This window comes from Schistocerca gregaria, chromosome X (assembly GCF_023897955.1).
Source record: "Schistocerca gregaria isolate iqSchGreg1 chromosome X, iqSchGreg1.2, whole genome shotgun sequence".
In the NCBI taxonomy this organism is placed as follows: domain Eukaryota; kingdom Metazoa; phylum Arthropoda; class Insecta; order Orthoptera; family Acrididae; genus Schistocerca; species Schistocerca gregaria.
The window spans coordinates 871,969,194-871,989,884 of NC_064931.1; the positions used below are offsets into that span (position 1 = coordinate 871,969,194).

Below are 20,691 nucleotides of genomic sequence, written 5' to 3' on the forward strand. Positions count from 1 at the left end.
CTTTAGGGACAGTGCTTCCTAGCGGAACTTGTTCTGGATTAATGGCAAGTCACTTGTCATTTTATGCATACTAACAGGATATATGAGGTCTGCCTAGGCCGCATACCCTACATCAGAATCAGCCACCAGACCCATTATTTTTTCACCTAATCCGTCTAATTCGTTTTCGGACACCGATTAAAATTTTTATAAACTGGCAGTGGCTGCATTGCCGCATGCATGTATGTGAGTTATTCAGATCCAAATACAGAATAAAACCTCACATGAGGGATGCATTGAACCCCTCACCCATACGTGGATTATTTGCCTTGGCCTTTCTATGGAGACACTGCCAAAGTCCACCAACGATTCCGCGCTCAAAGAAGAGAGACATATCAGCTTCGGTCAAAAGTTCGATGCTGCGCCTCGTTTTGTTGAGCACACAGGTGCCGTGTAGTAAAAGGTGAGGTCCAGAGAGTAAGTGGCCATGCATACACTCCGGAACTTTTCAAAAACATTAGCAAGCAGGACCATGTTGTTGTCCGTGTATAGTCTTGCGTATTCACCAAAATTGGGAATGTTGAATTCCTGCCTGACATTCGCAGCATGTTCATAATCTGCTCTAGTTACGACATCGCCTGTGAGAGTACTGGTAGATGCAGATATCTCGGACAGCCCTATTTTGTCGAGCTTTGCATTACTGTCCAGATACTCATAAGGGAAAACTCCTTTCCTAGTCACAAGTTGAAACTTTTCCTCATCAGGGTATGCAGATCGCGTGATGTGCATATCCTCCAGAGGTATAGTGTCGAAAAGTTTATAGTGAAGTCTACATGAGACGTAGAAAGTCAAGGAAGCAGAGCGTAATTTTTGGCGTCATCTGTTTCAAGAAAAAAGTATACATCTCTACACTCTCAGGCAGGACACTGATCTTATCTTTCATCACACTGAAATTAGGCAACTGCTCAAAGTGAAAGTGAGTATTATAACCACTCACATTGTGAAAGAAGATGGCCATGCGTCATGGTAACTTATACCTCAAGTTGCAAGCATTGTGACATGCGCCACTGAACTACCCCATAAGATGAAAATGATCTCTATGATGCGTTTCAGCTTTTGTCAGTCCACAAACATGACATTCAAACGCTTTATCGAATAATTTTTTGTCCTCCTCCAATTTGGTCATGCGAATGTTGAAGCTATAAAGCCTATAAAAATCCCATGAAAGTTCCTTGTGCTCAGTGTGCTGCGAAATTGCAGTATTATCCCCGACATAAGATTCATAGCGGTTAAGACTTGAATCATATGAGCATACAAATTGCTACACATCCACATAGGTCGTGTTTTTGAGTGAAAATGGTACGTGATGCTGCAGGATCACTTTCACAGTAGGTGACAGAGGCAATAAACATTCGAAGTCACTGTATACAACATATGGGCATAGGTCTTGGTGGTGAGAATTCTTGAATTTAATGAATTTGTGTTCTTCTGTAGGCATAACAACACGTACCACTTTCTTGGATTCACAGTCCTTCAGATGATTTTATAAATACTATTCCTCCAAAAAGGTATTTTGACACCTGAAACAAATATGCCGTTTACCAGGGTGTTTAATCAGTTCAAATGAAAGGAGGAGGAACATGTCCTTGATCCATACATAAAGCTGATTTTCACCTTCAGAGAAGAACAGCATCTTTGTATTAAGATGGGGTTCATCTGCACATTTCGAAAAATGAAATGTTCCAGCTACAGTATGCCTGTCCTGCTTATGTTGCTGATTTTCATCATCATCATTAGTTTCATATGGCATGCATTACAGCTTCTTCAAGTCATAAACATGAACCAGTATTCAGAGATGTTGTGCCTGAGATTTAGGTATATCCTGAACCTTTATGGGGAACTCGATACCATCCAAGTTATAACATCCACGAATGTTATGGCCTATTCTGTATCGAAATGTGTGCTTGGGATGATATCTGTAATGGTAATTTCGCTGGAAAGCCAGGATAGGCCATGCCAAACAAGCATTATCCTTTATATTTTCAGACTTAATACAAGCCTGCTGGTTCTTAATATCCTCAGGGAGTTTAATATAACTGGGTGCACTTTTAAACGGATCATAAACATGAATATGTATGTGAAGGTGTGGTATTTGGCTGAGTGCTTCAGATGACCCTCTTAGTTCCATCTCAGAAAACTGGGACAATATATCACCAACTGTGGATTCACGATACCACTCGGAGATTGATGTACCCCAAGATATAATGCCATTATCGCCCCAGAAGTAGTGCAGGCTTTTTTCCTCAGCAGCACCCTGATGTTTGGAAGGATGACTCAACTCGCAGCAGAGTACTACATTACATTTCATGGCATTAAATACTGGATCATCTCGGGCTTTGAGGAGTTCCGTCTCTAGCACCGGGAGGCACACTGCTAGAAACCAAGCTGGGTCGAGATACCCCACCCCCCTGCCAGATTCTGGATTCTAGTGAAATAGATGCGGCCCTCAAAGGCCCTAGCAACATCTGAGTTTTCTAGAGGAGTTATGACGCCTCTAATCTGATGTCCTTCATTATCAGGACAGGAGAGAGCATTGCCGCTAGTCACAGGTTCATTATTATTAACACTATCAATAAAACAATGTCTAGAGGAAGCCGATAGCTGCATCCACCTGGTAGATGATGGCATTGGGGTGGAGGCGCCTGCTAGGATGAGGGGTATTACTAAGGCATATGTACCTTTCGTTGGCGAGGGCGATCAGCCTGACCTAGAGTAGGAGGAGGTGGCAATGGTGAGACACAGTGGAAGCACCCAGGCTGTGGAAAGGGCTGGGGACGGGGAGATCGTTGTTCTTCTGACTGAACTAACCACAGACTCCAGAGGGTATTCCCTAAGAGCTACATATCACGAAAAAAAGTGCACTTACATTCTTGCTGCGCCGACTCAAATATTGCTGGAGGCTGTTGCTGCAATAGTCTCTGTCTCTAGCTACCGGTCTAGGTCGGCCAACATCTCGGCGATGAGGGCTGCAACAACAAGAAAAAAAAAGACAGTATGTAATACCAGGTACGGAACAAAAAAAAGTTCGTCACACACACACGCTAAAATTACGTGAGCAAAGCTTTCAAAGTTCGATAGTACAGATAGTGCCTCTGCCACCTACAGCCTGAACAAATTACATAACACACAGGTGCATCATATGAATAGGAAAAAAACAACAATTAAATTACGTGGCAGAGCATCTGGACAACCTCGTTCAGCACTGCCAATATCATCTGCTAATGAATGTGAAGTTGCTCACTTCATCGTAGCCCAAAACCGAACATGAGCACACAATAACCGAACACCAACAGAGCAGACAAATGAAAGTAGTCTGGAACACGCACTGGCTGCTAGCACCAAGCCGATCAGAATGAAGTCGATATGGAAGGGGATAGGATTTGTATACCCTTTGTGATGTCAGATCACAGATCGAGAGTTTTTCCCATCAAAAGCCAATAGGAACACAGCATCATTGGGGAACACATGTGAGAATGGTTGCTTTCCATCACTCCCTATCTTGAACTAATCAGCTGACCACAACATGTCGGTGAAGACACACCGCATGTAACGCTCCTTCATGACTTTAAGTACCAAGATGATATCAGTACTTGAATTTTCGCACACAGATAAATAATACAGACAAATATTCTAACTGAATCAGTAGCGTTTCAAGACGTGATGTCACTACCTTAATTTTCACACATTGAATTACGTTTGCGTTTCGTGATATGATCTCGAATTTTATCTACTCCTGTAAGACGGTAATTACACTTCATGTAACACTCTTCATGACTTTAAGTGCTGAGACGAAGTCAGTACCTGATTTTTCACACATTGAATTATATTTGTGTTTCGTGAGACGTGTTTTGTTTGAAACAACGAAGGTACTTTATCGAATTTCAGTGGTGAGAGCGAGGTATTTCGGGAAACGAGCTGGGTTTCCCAGAGTTGAATGCCTATATTCTTTTTTCTGTGCAGTTGCGAGCGTGTAGAGACTTATCTGAGAACCACTTAAGAAACTTAAAGACGAGTCCTAAGATGTGTGGAATTTCCAACCTGCAGCGCAACCCCAATACCTCTTTCTCCCTGCCACTTGAGAGAAAGCCTCTATTGGTACAGTCCTGAGAAGCTTAGTGCTGTGCGAGACCTCTGTGGCCCAGGATTAGCGGGAGCAAAGCTTCCAGTGTGACCAGTGGCTGCAGCAACGGCAGAGCGGGCCTCCACGGAACGTCACATTACTCCCTGCAGCTCACTTTGGTGTTCAAAGCAGTTTAGTATACCACTGTTGATATTTAACAATATGCATCAGCAGCACTGGTGTCGTGAGAGGAACGCAGTGCTCGATCGATGTGTTTGAGAATATTTTCTCCTTTCGTGAAGTTAAGGAATCCTATTTTCGTGAGGACAGTAACTTGAACAGCTGGTTTAATGCACTAAGGAAGTGGGACAGGCGCGAGTATTCAGTGTTCTTTGAATATGGTGATATGACAGTACACCTAGCAAGGCAGTGGGAGAATCATGTTTTCTCGATCTGTAATTAAGACACAGTCAATACAAAAAATTAATAAACGTGTGGATGTTAAATTCGTGTATACAGTGTTCCTCGAATGTTGTGATGGTTCAAGCAGCAGGGCAGTAGGTTAATCAGATCTGTAATTAGGAATCAGTTACCAACTTATATTCCAAGCCGTATACAGCTATGTGAGCAGTCACTACTCCGTAGCGATTTTCGAAATAGTGGAAAACATTCCCCCCCCCCCCCCCTCCACCAAAGATGATGGTGAAATAAAGAGAAAATACATAATTCCCCGAAACTTCATTGCAAATTTAATTGTTGCCAACATTTCCATGCCAGTTTTCTAGAGGGAGGGGTACATGTGGTCTATCCACCAAGGATAAACAGAGTTCGATTCCAGGTGGAGGATGCTGCCTTTTCGATTATAAACACACAAAGACATAGAACCATCAATTCCTGCCAATTTAATTGTTATAAACAAATACCACTAAACTTATAAACAATTAGGGCTCTCCAGCCAGTGGGGCATGGGGCAGATGCAGCATTGAAATAAACGGCGTGAAATTGCTTAAATAAATATGAGACTGGTGTCGTGTAGTCCTCCAAGTCCAACTGCCCGGCACAAACTGAATGAGTTTCCCACCATTTTCCCCTGAGCCACCATCTTTAATTATGTCATGGGTGGGAGGGAAAGGGGAAGGGAAGGGGGAGGGAAGTAGGTAAGGATTTCCCTGACACAACCCACATGCCAGATGGAGAAACCCCATAACGTCATCAGGGGGTGAGGGTAATTAATCGATCAACATAATGAACTTTCATAATTAATTTGTGTCATTTTTATATCGAAATTCGGTGGTACTCCACTTACGCCACTACTGCCATTCACTAGGTTTGGCATCACTTTCAAAAATTTGAGAAGATTACCTCCTAAGAATGGACCGACGTCATCAGCGATTACAAACCTCCAAGTAGGCGAAAAATTCGGACAGAAGTGTAATGAGGTCTCCCTAAGTAGCCGGGGTAATTTGGCTGGAAGTTTGTTAAGCCACGTGAGATGTAATGCCGTTTCTGTTAGAAGAGCTTTACGTGCAAAGGAGTGCAGTTCCGTTAAAACCTTGAAGGTTTCAGTTGCACATAAGTTTGAGGTGAAAGTAGATTTTTCAAACGTTCACGCTGAGTTAACAAATTATGTTGGATCAGTGAGTCTTTCTCATGGATGTATGGCAGTTCATGTAGCACGTCCTCAATATTTTTTAAACAGTTTTAGTGTTAACACTTATCTGTCGAAATCACTACGCACTTGGTATTAGTGAAAAATCGATTTCAGTCGGAGAAACTACAATTCACGGCTTGTTGACCAGAATGACAGGAGTTGTACATTACCAATGTTCAGCAAAGGAGAAACATTTTGCTGGTCTGAATCAGAGTGAGAGATTGCTCATTTGTAGTTGGAGTTGCAGTGGCTGGAGAAGAGAGAGAATGGTTGTCTGTTTGTTGCAATAGGTGTCTTCAAAGGAGTATCCATTGTATATGATGACAAAAATACTGACCCCATTTGTAAATATTCTACGTGAAATACCGAAGGTCGGGAAATCACCAATGTAGCATTCGTTTTATGATGTTACCCTATGTTCGAATGATGAAACAATACACAATAACAGAAAACTACAATTTATTGAGAAACTACACGCTGAAAGGGACACCGGTAACACAAGCACATTACAAACACAAAAGACACCCGTCAGGTAAAAATATCAGTTCACACTACACAATGCACTTCGATCAGTCGATCTATTGGTCACCACACTATTATTCTGTAACGAGTCACTGGAGACCATGAGGCCGTATTCCGAAATACTCAGAAAATATCACTGAACAACCTCCGAAATTTTGTCGGTAGAGTTCATTTCGGCCTGTGCTAGCAGAAATTCCCCAATTTTGAAACAGAAACTAAATGGAAAAACAACTTCAGTGTCATTAATAAATTGCATTTGCATTGCTGTCTCACACTGTTGGCCTCATAACCTGGACAAAAATACCTCAAACAAATCCAGAAAAAAGATATGGAATTTACAAAAATTGTGACATCCACAATTCTAAGTAAGCGTTGAGATACTGGTCATCTCACGCTGGAAAACGGGTAGGCGACTAACAAATATTGAGTAGCTGCACGTAAACGTTCTTTGGAATCAGAAGAAGTGTTAGCGCTATCTAATCACTGCATAAAACAACAGTAAGTTCATACGCTAATTACACACAGCTCATTCTGGCAGAAACCTCCAAAACACTTCAGTCCGAAACCGCTCTGCTGGTACGGTCGCAGGTTCGAATCCTGCCTCGGGCATAGATGTGTGAAATGCCCTTAGGTTAGTTAGGTTTAAGTAGTTCTAAGTCCAGGGGACTGATGACCTCAGATGTACAGTCCCATAGTGCTTAGAGCCATTGGACCCTGCAAAACAATCTCAAAGTCCAGGATAGAACTAATTGACAACAATATATTACGCTGGGTTAGGAAAAAACGACCTCATCCATGATCATGGCGATTTGCAAGCAACTAATAATGAGTTGACGAATGCAGATTTTCATGTAGAAACTCATGGATTTAGGGCAGTTGTACAAGATTGCGACACTGTAGGAGGAACTGCCAGATGTATATACTGAACGAGAAAGTAAGAGATGATAGCTACAGAAAGTGTGAGGACCAGAAGATCATATCACATACATTGCCCTATCACACATATGTAACGCAGACTTGACCACTGGGTGTCGCGAGAGGTGGACCCACCAGTAAAAAAGGAGACAGAGAGTATTGTGTTGTCAGTACTCAGTTGACAATCTGTAACAGCAGAATGGATCAGTCATGACAGCTCACTCTCTTTGAATGTGGGCTAGTCATGGGATGTTACCTAAGTAACAAAATCTTAAGGAGATTTCAACCCTATAAAAGCTGCCCAAGTAAACTGTTGATGATGTGGTCGTAAAGTGTAAACACATAGGAACAGCCACAGTGAAACCAACAACAGGCAGACTTGGGGTTGCAATTTTTTTATGTCCAAAATCTGAGCAAACTCAGATAATGTGACTTAAATTTCATATTTTAACGTTCTTAGACGTTTTTTAGGAAATCTTTTTTACAGCTAATTCTGCCATAGCACTTGGCATATGTACATTTTTCATGTTGTAAAGTGCAACGAATAACAACTTTAAATTTTCAACAGTTAGTTTATTCTCTTCATCTCTCCACTGAACATTCAGCAGAGAAAATATTCCCTCTACAGCTGCGTTGTGTGCAGGTATGGCAATTCATTGCAATCAACACTGCTACTCATGTATTGGTACTATTTCTCAGTAACATTTTTTCCCTATCAATGTTGTAGTTTTCATCATGTACTACAGTGTTAAAGCACTAATTTCATCACAGAATACAAAGTCATCAGTAATAACATCAGCACCTCTTAAAAATAATACAGTTTTTTCCACTAATTGCCTCGCTGTCTCTTTTTTCCAGTCGACCAATGGAACACAGGTATGACACAGTGCCAGGTCACTCATTTATTAATATAATTGAAACTAACAGTGTGAAAAGAGCACATTTCACTTTCAAAGGCTTTAACTAAATTTCTATCATCACAATCCTTTACTTTTAAAGGGACAAAGTGGTTTTCTGCCTTTCATGCAAACTAGAGGTAGTGTTCTATAAAACAGTAGACTTCTCACTTTCAATGTGTAGAATTTGTTTTTGCTAAAAGATCACATAATACTGTGTACAATCCATAACTGGATGTCTGCTAATGGATTTTCTAAAGAGAACCTAATAGTTGCAAGACAGTTTTGTTCAGATAAGAAATAACTTTTTAGGACATCACATATCTACAGTATCCTCTCATTTGCAGGTGCAAGTGACATATGTCTTGGTTTACAGTGAGACAAAACTGCCTTGCATTCTGTTCCTCCAAACTGACAGAATTCCACTAACTTGTGAGCTCTTACAATGTACAGTGTAGATTGAAAATATGTTATGTACAAATACTTCTGCATCAAAAATTTACATCAGCATTGCCTTACCCAAAAGGAACTACCTTTCTTAAGAGATTGTGGTTATTAAGTACTTTCAAAATGTACTGTGCAACTTTGTTGGGTATTTCTTTATGGAGAGATTGCAAATCAATAAGTTTAGTCTGCATATCACCTTCAGATGGAGAAAAAAACTAAAGTAATGGTGGGGGGCAGAACTTTACATTTCTATGTTTACTGGAATCAATACTGTACTAACAAAATGAACTAACTCTAATACTGATTTTAATTCATTGAGACAGTCAGGTGCAATCACTTTGGTCACTATTGTCTCACAATAATTTTGTCATTGCACATGCAAAATTTGCTGCAGTATTGGGTCCACAGAAAGTTTTTTGATAAGTTTGCTGGTGGAATCTATGGAGTTAAAGTCCTGGTGGTATTTAATGGTGTGAGATGAATGTGCAGCTTCTGCTGCTGTAATTTTTAGATTAGTGTCAATAGTGATTCTGGGGGGAAAATAGTTACAGTTTGAGTTGCATCCTGTACAGTTTTATTTTTCTTGTGGTTCTTTGTCACATTATGGTTTAATATACCAGAATGCCCTCCATGTGAGATGGAAAAATAGCACCTAAAACAAGAATAAGATTTAAAATTTTGTCCTAATACAAAACTATACAGTGCCACCATAAAATTATTTATCTCTAATTTATATAGAACACACTACAATAGTGACATTGTAAGTCAATGAGAATTGAGCTTATGTCCATCACACTGATGAAAAATTCGTAATTAACAAGAAAAATACAGTATTTATGTGTAGATATTCATTGAAAAATGTATAATCAAATAGAGAAATAAGTAACAATACAATTATACAAATCAATTAGTCACCTGCATAGTGTGCATTCTGCTTCTATGTCTGTTCTACCCTAGTGCAGAAAAGGAAATTCATCCTTAAACTTACACTTGTAGTAAGTTTTTGGCATTATGATTCGTATACTGATATACTGTGTATCTTATAGTACACACTAGTTGGTCCAGGTTTCAGTATATGTAGACTCTTGTCTTTACTGTGCCTTCATAAAAGCGAAAACAAAATAAAGGTTAAAGAGAAAAAGAAGTGTAAACTTTAAGCAGGGTTCAGCAAAGACCCACTACAGAGAACACAAATCATAGTAAAATACATTTACTAAGCAGTTACTAAAAGTGCGACAAATTTCCTGGATGATTGCTGCTAGAGCCAGGAGTCAAAATAAATTGAAATGATAAGTAAATAACATGTTTTTATTATATACTAAAAATGGGTGGTTTTGCAAAAAATTCCAAAACTGAGTTGAGGTTGGGGAAGAGTCTCAAAAACTGGTGTCCCAAATAAAATGGGTACTATGGTAACCTTAGGCAGACCTCAAGTACTTACAAACTGGGGCCATTGAACGTTATGGGGATGGTGGGGGTGGGGGGTTAGAGGTGGCTGTAAAAATTGCATGAAGTCAGTGGAAGGAATCATCCGTGATTTCAAAACTGCTGCCAGCAGTCCAGATAGCACAATGACTTTGTGTATGGAATTAAAAAGAATAGGGTACAATGGTCGAGCAGCACTGCATTAGCCACGCATTCTGCAGTCAGTCCTAAGTAGAACTTGAGGTGATGTAAAGAGTGCGACCTTTGTACAATACATGCCTGGAAACATGCTGTTCGGAGTGATGACACACACTATATCCTATGGTGATCTGACAACTGTGTAAGTTGCAGACGACATGATGTTCAATGAGTAAAAACGGCAACAACAAAAAAGCGCACAGAAAATATGTCGCAAACAGCAAATAAAATTCTCAGAAACATGGTGTAGCATACAATAAATAAGGTAGTATGAAAGTATCTATAGTAAACTATATTTCAAAAAACTAATAGTAAAAATGTAATAATGTGCCACTGTTTTTGTATAACCATGCTATTTTCTGCATGTTTTAGATTTAAAAAACCCATTGATGTTGGTGATATTTGTCACCAAAGCTAGTTTGGGAAAATAAAGAAATAAAAGAATAACAAGGTGTTTTGCATCAAGGCGGACTCAAGTTCTGATATTGCTGTAACACTACCTTTTCTGGTTTCAGCTATTGAGGGGTAATGGGCTGGCATTCCTCCACAGACTTAAGACACTTCATTGAAGGAGCCTCCGGCAGAGTTCGAGCTGTCATAAACATGAAGGGTAGGCACACCACATATTAATGTCCGCTAATAGGTGTCTAGATACCTCTGATCAGATAGTGTATTACATATGGATAAAACTGTGGGATTTACAGTATATTTAAAAAGGCATGATGAAGTAATTATTCACCAAAACTTGAGATAGCTATGCAAATTAATGAAGGAGTCACAGATTCTGTCCACTCACTGTTGTCAAAACTGACAAATACCAAATTTGCTGAAAATGCAGCATGTCAATTGACTAAGCAATACAATGTAATCGAACTTTTTTGTTTGATTTTAACTGAGCAAGTCATCTTACTCATAGACATCACTGTAAGCAAACCACTTAAATGACATGTCGAAATAAAGAAATCTGCAACATGAGGTAAATGCCATGTGGAAACATACATTATCAAAAATACCCAATCACCTATTAGTGAACATAAATATGGGATGTATCCACCCCTCATCTGCATGATAGACTGAACTCTGATGGAGACATTTTCAGTGAGTTGTCAGAATATCTGTGAAGGGATGACTGCACATCCTTACTTAAGAGCCAAAACCAGACAAGGTAGTAGTGATGTTGGATACAGGGGTACGTAGAAGTTCTCACTTACTCCAAAAGGTGTTCCATTGGAGTGAGGTCAGGGCACTGGACTGAGTGAGGTGGCGCAGTGGTTAGCACAATGCACTTGACGTGGGTTCAAATCCCCAATTGGCTATTCAGATTTAGGTTTTTCATGATTTCCCTAATCGCTCCAGGCAAATGACAGGATGGTTCCTTTGAAAAGAGCGTGCCAACTTCCTTCCCCATCCTCCCATAACCCGAGCTTCTGCATTGTCTCTTGACCTCATTATGGATGCAACATTAAACTAACATCATCTCCTCCTCCTCCTCCTCGTCAGGATTCTGGGCAGAGCAGTCAATGTCAGGAGTTATTGTCCACAAATCGTTGCCTCACAGACGCTGCTTTATGACAGGACACATTGTCATGCTAATACAATCATCATTTTCAACTGCTCCTCTATTGTGTGCAGAACACTATGTTGTAACATGTGTTCATATCCTTCGATATTTAGCGTTTTCTATAGAGCAACAAGAGGACCACACCCTAACCACGAGAAAGACCCCCATATTGTAACACCTCCTCCTCTGTACCTCACTGTTGGCAGGTTATGTTCTCAAGGCATTCACGTAATACAAACTCTTCTATCAGACTGACACAGGGTACAGTGTGATTCATCATTCCAGATCACTTGTTTCCAGTCATATACAGTCCACTGGCTTCGCTCTTCAGATTACCTCAAGGTTCGTGTAGCATTGACTACAGAAATGTGAGGCTTATAAGGTGCTGCTTCATCCCACTCCTTTTAATTGTCTATGCACAGCTATTGTGTTAGCTGGACTGCTGCTAGCACTTCTGAACTCATGGGTGGTTCCCTCCACATATTTCATGCAACTTTTTACAACCACTCTCCACAATGCTCGACAGTTCCTTTCTGTCAATACATGAAGTCTATCCAGATTGGTTAAGCTGTCGTTTCTCCTTCACACTTCCATTCCACAATTATATCACCAACAGTCAAATTGGGTAGCTTTATAAGGCTTGAAAGTCCCTGATGGATCTTTTATTCAGGTGACGTACAATGACTAGTCCACATTTGAAGACACAGAGCTCCCTTGACCGACCATTAGGCTGTTATTGCTTCTCTACTGACAACACAATACTCAACACCTTCTTTTATACTGGTAGATCTGCCTCTCGTGACATCTAGTGGTCAATTTCACATTACATATGGGCGTCTGGATATTTTTGATCATAAAATGTAAGCCTGCACAGATCTTTTCTATGGTGCTGTCAGACATGGGTGCTATCCAAAAGAAAGCTCTGAAGAACCTGTACAACCTAATACTGCATTCTTCCCTCTGGTGGAAATTGTAGAAGGCAGGTATGCTCTAAAATTAAGATCCACAGAATGTGTGTGACTCTGGACACAGAGATTTTTTCAGAGGCAAAATGGCACTGTGTAGTTCATGATTAAATAATCCCTTATTAATAACTGCAATACTAACATCAATATAATTTTTGTACACAATGGCCATTCATCTCTTTATAAAGAATACTTTGAATTGTGGACAGATTGTTTTACTAAATGCCATCTACTACACCATCAGAGTAAAGCATTAAGAAGTTTCCTGCTGTTCAAATATTATTCTGTCCCTGCAAAAATCTCTGTGCGTAAAGTCATACACATTCTTTAAATCTTAAATTTATAGCATCTGCCTTCCTCTACATTTTAACCTGAACGTGTCTAATACTCTTCCATAAACCCTTGTACTTATGTCTTCATTTTTCACCTTTCGTAAGCTCCAGTACTTATCTCTGTAAGTTCCTTTTAGAAATGTGTAGTTCTCATTATTGTCACAATACTATTACATTTTCATCTCAAATTTCCCCAACCATAAGAACAATTTATGATCTTTGTAAGTGACCTATCTCTCAATATAGAACAGCTTGGTCTATAAAGTTTCTCAAATCATTCCCATTTTGAGAAGGCAAAACTCACTCACAAATCTATCAGCACTTCTGTATCAACATAGTTAACAAGCATAATGATAATGACTTCCTATGTGGTTGTTGTAAACAAGATGCAACTTGCCATATTTGTACCATCAATGGGTACAGTTTCATCACTTTTAATGTGTCTTTAAATTGCTGCATTAACAGATGTGTACGAAAATGAATCATTGTGATCGCTAGCTTTGGAAGTTGTTGAGACTTGACAAATGAAAAAAAAACATTTATATATTTAAAAAAATATATTAAAAAACTGCAAACAGCGATGTCAAAATGTTTAGAAATGGAGTAACTTTGTCAGCTGCTTTGTCGAAGTCAGCAAAAAATACAATATAAAAGATTATTCAAATGGTGAAAACTCTTTATTGAAAAGATACGTACATGTAATTATACATAACCTTAAATTGTCTAGTTTTAAATTCACTTGAGAGTACTAAACAGTTACTCACATACAGAATATTAAATGAGAGGACTATCAAGCAATTGGAATATAAACTGAAAGTAGGAGAATAGCCAAATGTAATGCATAATATAAAAAAATCTTCATGAGTGTTCTCTATTTTTTATTAATAGTTAAAAATGTAACAGATAAGCACTGTCCACTTGTTACAAAAAGATGCATCCCTAGTGACAGACAGAAAATACAGTACTCTAACAAGTGGTACACTCCAGGGCTTTAGAAAATGAGGATAATGTTTCTTATGCACAGAAATAATACTGGTAAAAGTGAGGAAGCCAGGCAACACATATGACCCTCAATACTTTGTATAAATAGGGAATAAAATCAGCTAAAGGTAAACTAAACCATGAATATATCAAAGGTTCAAAAAACAGTTTTCAATCAGCTTGGGATGCTACAAAAAGTGAGATAAATATGAGCAAAGAGCAAACCACAGTCCCAATAGTTTGCAGTACCCTTAATGAATACTTTATAAAATACGCCAGCCCCCATCCTTCATTCACTGAAAATAATTATAATAATTTTCATCTGTAGTGTCTGTAGCTAAGCAACAAAAACTAGCAACGAAAAAATTCTCATGCACAAAAATCACCTCAGGTAACATCATGAAACCTAGAAATAAACTTAAAAACTCAAAAACAGAGCCTTACTATGGGGTTAATAGAAATATTATTAAATACAAGGCCACTGCAATCGTGACACCACTAATGTATCTAGCAAATTATGTTTTCTATGAAAGAGTGTTCCCTGAATGTCTGAAAATTACATTTACACTTCGAAATTACAAGAAAGAACAATGGCAACTATAGATCCATATCAATAGTTCCCATTATATTAAAATTCACAGAAAACCATTTGCATATGCAAATTTACCATTATTTTGAAAGTAACAAATTATAGAATAACAGCCAGTTTGGCTTTTGGTCTCAGCGATCAACAACAAAAGCAGTAGAGTGTGTCCTAAAAAAGATATAATTACGAAGCATTTGAGAACAAGAAACTCACTTGTGTAGATTTAAGCAAAGCCTTTGTCTCTGTCACACATGATATAATGACAAAAAGTCTAAAACATTATGGTGTTGTAGATAAGCCATTACAACTATTTCAGTCACATTTAAGTAACAGGGTACAATTAGTAAAGGCAAAAGATGAAATGTTAACACCCATGAAAATAAAGAGAGAATCTCACAAGGCTCATTGCTTGGGCCTTTCCTGTTCATTATGCATGACAATGACTTCCCAAATTACATGGTATGTGATAATGTACTGTGTGCTGATGACATAACACTAATCAAAGGTGGAGAAAATCGACACTCTGCCTTAGAATACAACAAAGTAGGCCTAGTAATTGAAATGAGCAGTGACTGTGCAAGATCAACGATTTATCACTGAAGAAACTTATTCACCCTAGGGCTGGTTGTACAGTCTCCAGTTAACAGCTGGTTATGCTCTATTTCCAGAATAGCACGGGCAACACATTGTACGAACCTAGAATAACGCCTAATGAAAGAATAAACTCATTCTTAATGGGCGATTTCTGGCTGGTTAGCCAGCTTAACCGGAGAATAAGTTTTCAAGATGGCAGGAAAAATGACAGATGCAGACAGTGATGATGGGATTTTGGCTGAACTATTCATGAGACTGGGGAGAGTGTCAGACGACCCCGATTCCGAATTTATATCCAGAGCTTGCTTATCAAAAGAAGCCGCACTTTGTCTTTTCAATCTTGTACATGAAAATCTGCTGCTTATGACGAACAGGTGAGACTATTTCTCTGCTTTCTTAATTAATACTGTTTATTTGTAGTAACATGCATTTGATTTCCACATTTTGTGTATTCTGTCATGTTATGTACGTAAATCAGGCACATTAAAATGATGATTTGTCCAAAAATCGCCCTTGTTTACCCGACTGTATTACAATCATTACAGTGGAAAGGACTGGCTAGTTTTACTTAGCGGACAAAAACCACACCAGTTCTGTATACTAATTGTATTAAAAGCATTTTCTGTTTTAGACAAAACATCGAGTTTTCGAGCTGCAAAACATTTTGATAAAACAGTACTGGGTTAATATCACTCAGCCACACTACGTCAATAGCAGAAAATATTGTTCCACTTTTTTCTAATGAGAATGCTCCTTTTTGTAAACATCACATCAGTGTTAGAACAAATTTAAGCCCCTTGGTGAAAATATTACGATAACAGGCCCAGCTATGCTTCAAACCAACAACTTTGTCTCCCACCTGCCATTATTCACTGAAGTATGTGGACTAATTGTGCTTACTCAGGCTAAGCTTGACACAGTAATGTTAAGAGGAAAGATAGCGCTTTTTCTCTTTTAGAAAAGAGATTATGCTTCACCAGTTACAGAACATAGCTAATGGGTTTCTGCATTACTAGTCTTATCCACATAAGACCACCCATATTTACCATAAAATAATTGCTATATATGTAGGTTACAAGAGCAGAACAAGAAACTAGTTATTGAATCTGCGTAGCTGTAGCATGTGGAGGGAATGCCTGGATTGCTATGTTTTTCACTTTCCTTGAATAACAAGTTATTTTCACTGTCCTCCTTTACGTCAAATTATGGCTAGTTGTAGGAAACTTAATTGAAATATTTTGTATTGTACTTGTGTAAAGTACTATTTCTCTGAAATAGATGATTTAGAATGATAGTTTAATGTAAAAAGAAGTTCCCAGTTCACTCAAGCACATTTATAGCAGAAAATATTGTTCACTCTTATCTCTCGCGGGACAACAACTTTCCATCATTTAGTGAATGCTTCAAAGCAACAAAATTGTCCACCACCTACCATTATTCTCATAAACATATAAATTAATTTTGTTTACTCAAACTAAGTAATAAAATTAACATGAAACTCAGTCCTCCTCAGACTACATCCAAATTTATCATAAACTGTTTGTTATCTTTGTGTTATAATAAATAGGTACATGTCATTCAGCTAAAAGGAATCTTTAATTCTTGAATCTAAATAATCACTACAGTCTATGGAGTGGCTGGCAAGTTATAATTTTAAATTTCTCTTGAACTGTCTCATGCCGTTCTTTTCTTTCTTTCAGAAATGACTCTGTTCCTCCAATGAACCAGCTACTGCAGACACTCAAATATTTTACCTCTGGTGCTTTCCTTCTGTCCACTGGAAACTTAATTGGTACTGGCAAGGGGACAGCCAGCAAGATTATTAAAAGGATGTGTATGACATGGACAACATGCACAAGAGACAGTTTCTATAATTTTTTAGATTTCTTATTGAATTAAATGAAAATAAAATAAAAAATTTATATAGATGAATATACTTTTATTCTGAAATAATTTGTTTTTATTTTTTGAACCTAATTTTGAGTATGCTCTTTCTTTAACCAGTACAGCTCTTCCTCCCTTTTCTGGTCCCTGTCAACCTATTTTTGAAGCAGCCCCACCTACAACTCTGCTAATTCTTTCACATTTGCGAATAGCTATTTTTATTTTGAAACCAAAAATAACAGTTTTAAGTTGAGATGACTGCAGAAAAAAAGGAAGAACACAGTGAATGTGTCACACCACTTCCCTCCCAGAATACATATAGCTGCTAGAGATGATTGCACAAGCCAGAATTATGTATGAAATAGTTACTCTTCCTCAAACATTTAGGGTGAGATACAAAAACAACTGCCTCCAGTGTGATATGTGCCATAGGTACATTCCTAATCCAGGATTATAAAAAAAAGATAATGGTTGCTTATTGTTAATCTTGAAATCTTATTCTTCATACATACCCTCAATGCAATTAACGATCAGCACATCATAGAAACAGGACTGTATTTATACTGTATATGCTCAAGAACTGCAAAAATGGATGCAGAAATAGCGTTCAATAATTCAGCAGTGGTATTTTTCTGCAGAACACCCATTGCTGCTGTAATGGATCAATGATTCTAAGATGTATATACATCGGCAAGCTAGCCAGTAACATCTCTCAGAATTTTCACTCTAATCAATCACCATGTTGGCTGTGTTGTCACAGTTTCTTATAGAGACTGATTTGACAAACTATTTCACAAAGCAGACCACATTTGACAGTTGCTTCTATGTTATGCACCTACTTATAATTCACCATCTACCATACAACAACATTTGAAGGCATACTATTATTCATAGAAATGTTGCATCTGAATCAAACTTACAGTAGCATCCTTCAGTTGACAACTTATGAAATTGTGTATTTCATTGCACACAATTTGAAACTTACACTCCACATATGTGATGCCACTAGTCTGCAGCCTCTGCTACTTTTTCTGAGAATAATATTTACATGTTCCTTTCTTTAAAACATACACAAAAATATCTTATATCTGTTGTAGATGCTCTGTCGGTCTATGTGAAGTTGTTTGTGAATTGAAACTGCTGCATATTTTTTCTCTACTTTATTTAGAAATCAAGAAAGATCGCTTACTGGTCAAACAAAAACAACTGATCCTTTAACTAGTCTCAAGATAGATCCTTATATTCTTACAGAAAGAAGTACCCTACCAATTTAGTTTAATGTTTTGCACTAACATTTTCATTGAATGAGAGTGCAGTAGTTTTTGTGCTTTCTTCTACACACTTGAACTCATTTGCAGTATCTCCCAGCCTCAAAATATCCACAAGCAAACAGATGTGCGATCTGTAACGCTTGTCAATCATATTTGACACCCTGTTTTGGCAGACGACAACTAAGTAAATATGAAACGACATACGCGAAAATACACAGAGTGCTCTTCAGTTCTCGCCAACATAACTGGACATGAACACTATTCCAGGAATAGCTAACTGGGAGATAAAATGATGTCGTACAACCCGCACTTCAGGTTAACCCAGGGCTAGCCTATTCCTCAGTTAGCTATCCCTCGATTTATCCCGAGATTGTACAACCAGCCCCTAAAGACATTAAAACAAGATCTACATCTACATCTACATGACTACTCTGCAATTCACATTTAAGTGCTTGGCAGAGGGTTCATCGAACCACAATCATACTATCTCTCTACTATTCCACTCCCGAACAGCGAGCGGGAAAAACGAACACCTAAACCTTTCTGCTCGAGCTCTGATATCTCTTATTTTATTTTGATGATCATTCCTACCTATGTAGGTTGGGCTCAACAAAATATTTTCGCATTCGGAAGAGAAAGTTGGTGACTGAAATTTCGTAAAAAGGTCTCGCAGCGACGAAAAACGTCTATGCTGTAATGACTTCCATCCCAACTCGTGTATCATATCTGCCACACGCTCTCCCCTATAACGTGATAATACAAAACGAGCTGCCCTTTTTTGCACCCTTTCGATGTCCTCCGTCAATCCCACCTGGTAAGGATCCCACACCGCGCAGCAATATTCTAACAGAGGACGAACGAGTGTAGTGTAAGCTGTCTCTTTAGTGGACTTGTTGCATCTTCTAAGTGTCCTGCCAATGAAACGCAATCTTTGGCTCGCCTTCCCGGCAATATTATCTATGTGGTCCTTCCAACTGAAGTTGTTCGTAATTTTAACACCCAGGTACTTAGTTGAATTGACAGCCTTGAGAATTGTACTATTTATCGAGTAATCGAATTCCAACGGATTTCTTTTGGAACTCATGTGGATCATCTCACACTTTTCATTATTTAGCGTCAACTGCCACCTGACACAGCATACAGCGATCTTTTCTAAATCGCTTTGCAACTGATACTGGTCTTCGGATGACCTTACTAGATGGTAAATTACAGCATCATCTGCGAACAGTCTAAGAGAACTGTTCAGATTGTCACCCAGGTCATTTACATAGATCAGGAACAGCAGAGGTCCCAGGACGCTTCCCTGGTGAACACCTGATATCACTTCAGTTTTACTCGATGATTTGCCGTCTATTACTACGAACTGCGACCTTCCTGACAGGAAATCACGAATCCAGTCGCACAACTGAGACGATACCCCATAGCTCCGCAGCTTGATTAGAAGTCGCTTGTGAGGAACGGTGTCAAAAGCTTTCCGGAAATCTAGAAATACGGAATCAACTTGAGATCCCCTGTCGATAGCGGCCATTACTTAGTGCAAATAAAGAGCTAGCTGCGTTGCACAAGAGCGATGTTTTCTGAAACCATGCTGATTACGTGTCAATAGATCGTTCCCTTCGAGGTGATTCATAATGTTTGAATACAGTGTATGCTCCAAAACCCTACTGCAAACCGACGTCAATGATGTAGGTCTGTAGTTAAATGGATTACTCCTACTACCCTTCTTGAACACTGGTGCGACCTGCGCAATTTTCCAATCTGTAGGTACAGATCTATCGGTGAGCGAGCGGTTGTATATGAGTGCTAAGTAGGAGCTATAGTATCGGCGTAATCTGAAAGGAACCTAATCGGTATACAATCTGGAACTGAAGACTTGCCTGTATCAAGCAATTTGAGTTGCTTCGCAACCCCTAAGGTATCTACTTCTAAGAAACTCATGCTAGCAGATGTTAGTGTTTCAAATTCTGGAATATCCCATTCGTCTTCCTTGGTGAAGGAATTTCGGAAAACTGCGTTCAATAACTCCGCTTTAGAGGCACAGTCGTCGATAACAGTACCATCGGCACTGCGCAGCGAAGGTATTGACTGCGTCTTGCCGCTTGTGTACTTTACATACGACCAGAATTTCTTCGTATTTTCTACCAAATTTCGAGACAATGTTTCGTTGTGGAACCTATTAAAGGCATCTCGCATCGAAGTACGTGCCAAATTTCGCGCGTCTGTAAATTTTAGCCCATCTGCGAGATTTCGCGTTCTTCTGAACTTCGCATGCTTTTTCCGTTGCCTTTGCAACAGCGTTCGGACCTTTTTTGTGTACCACGGGGGAACAGTTCCATCTCTTACCAATTTATGAGGTATGAATAT

At 38.9% G+C, this 20,691-nt stretch overlaps 1 long non-coding RNA gene across 1 annotated transcript in view; it reads left to right on the plus strand.

The window, feature by feature from the left end:
- LOC126299385 (uncharacterized) overlaps window positions 1-17,032 on the plus strand; it is a 29,103-nt gene extending 12,071 nt beyond the window's left edge. Inside the window, exons 2-3 of the long non-coding RNA XR_007552794.1 lie at window positions 15,247-15,546; window positions 16,873-17,032. This is a non-coding gene — a long non-coding RNA (uncharacterized LOC126299385). The remainder of the gene's footprint in view (window positions 1-15,246; window positions 15,547-16,872) is intronic.
- The last annotated feature ends 3,659 nt before the right edge of the window (window positions 17,033-20,691 follow it).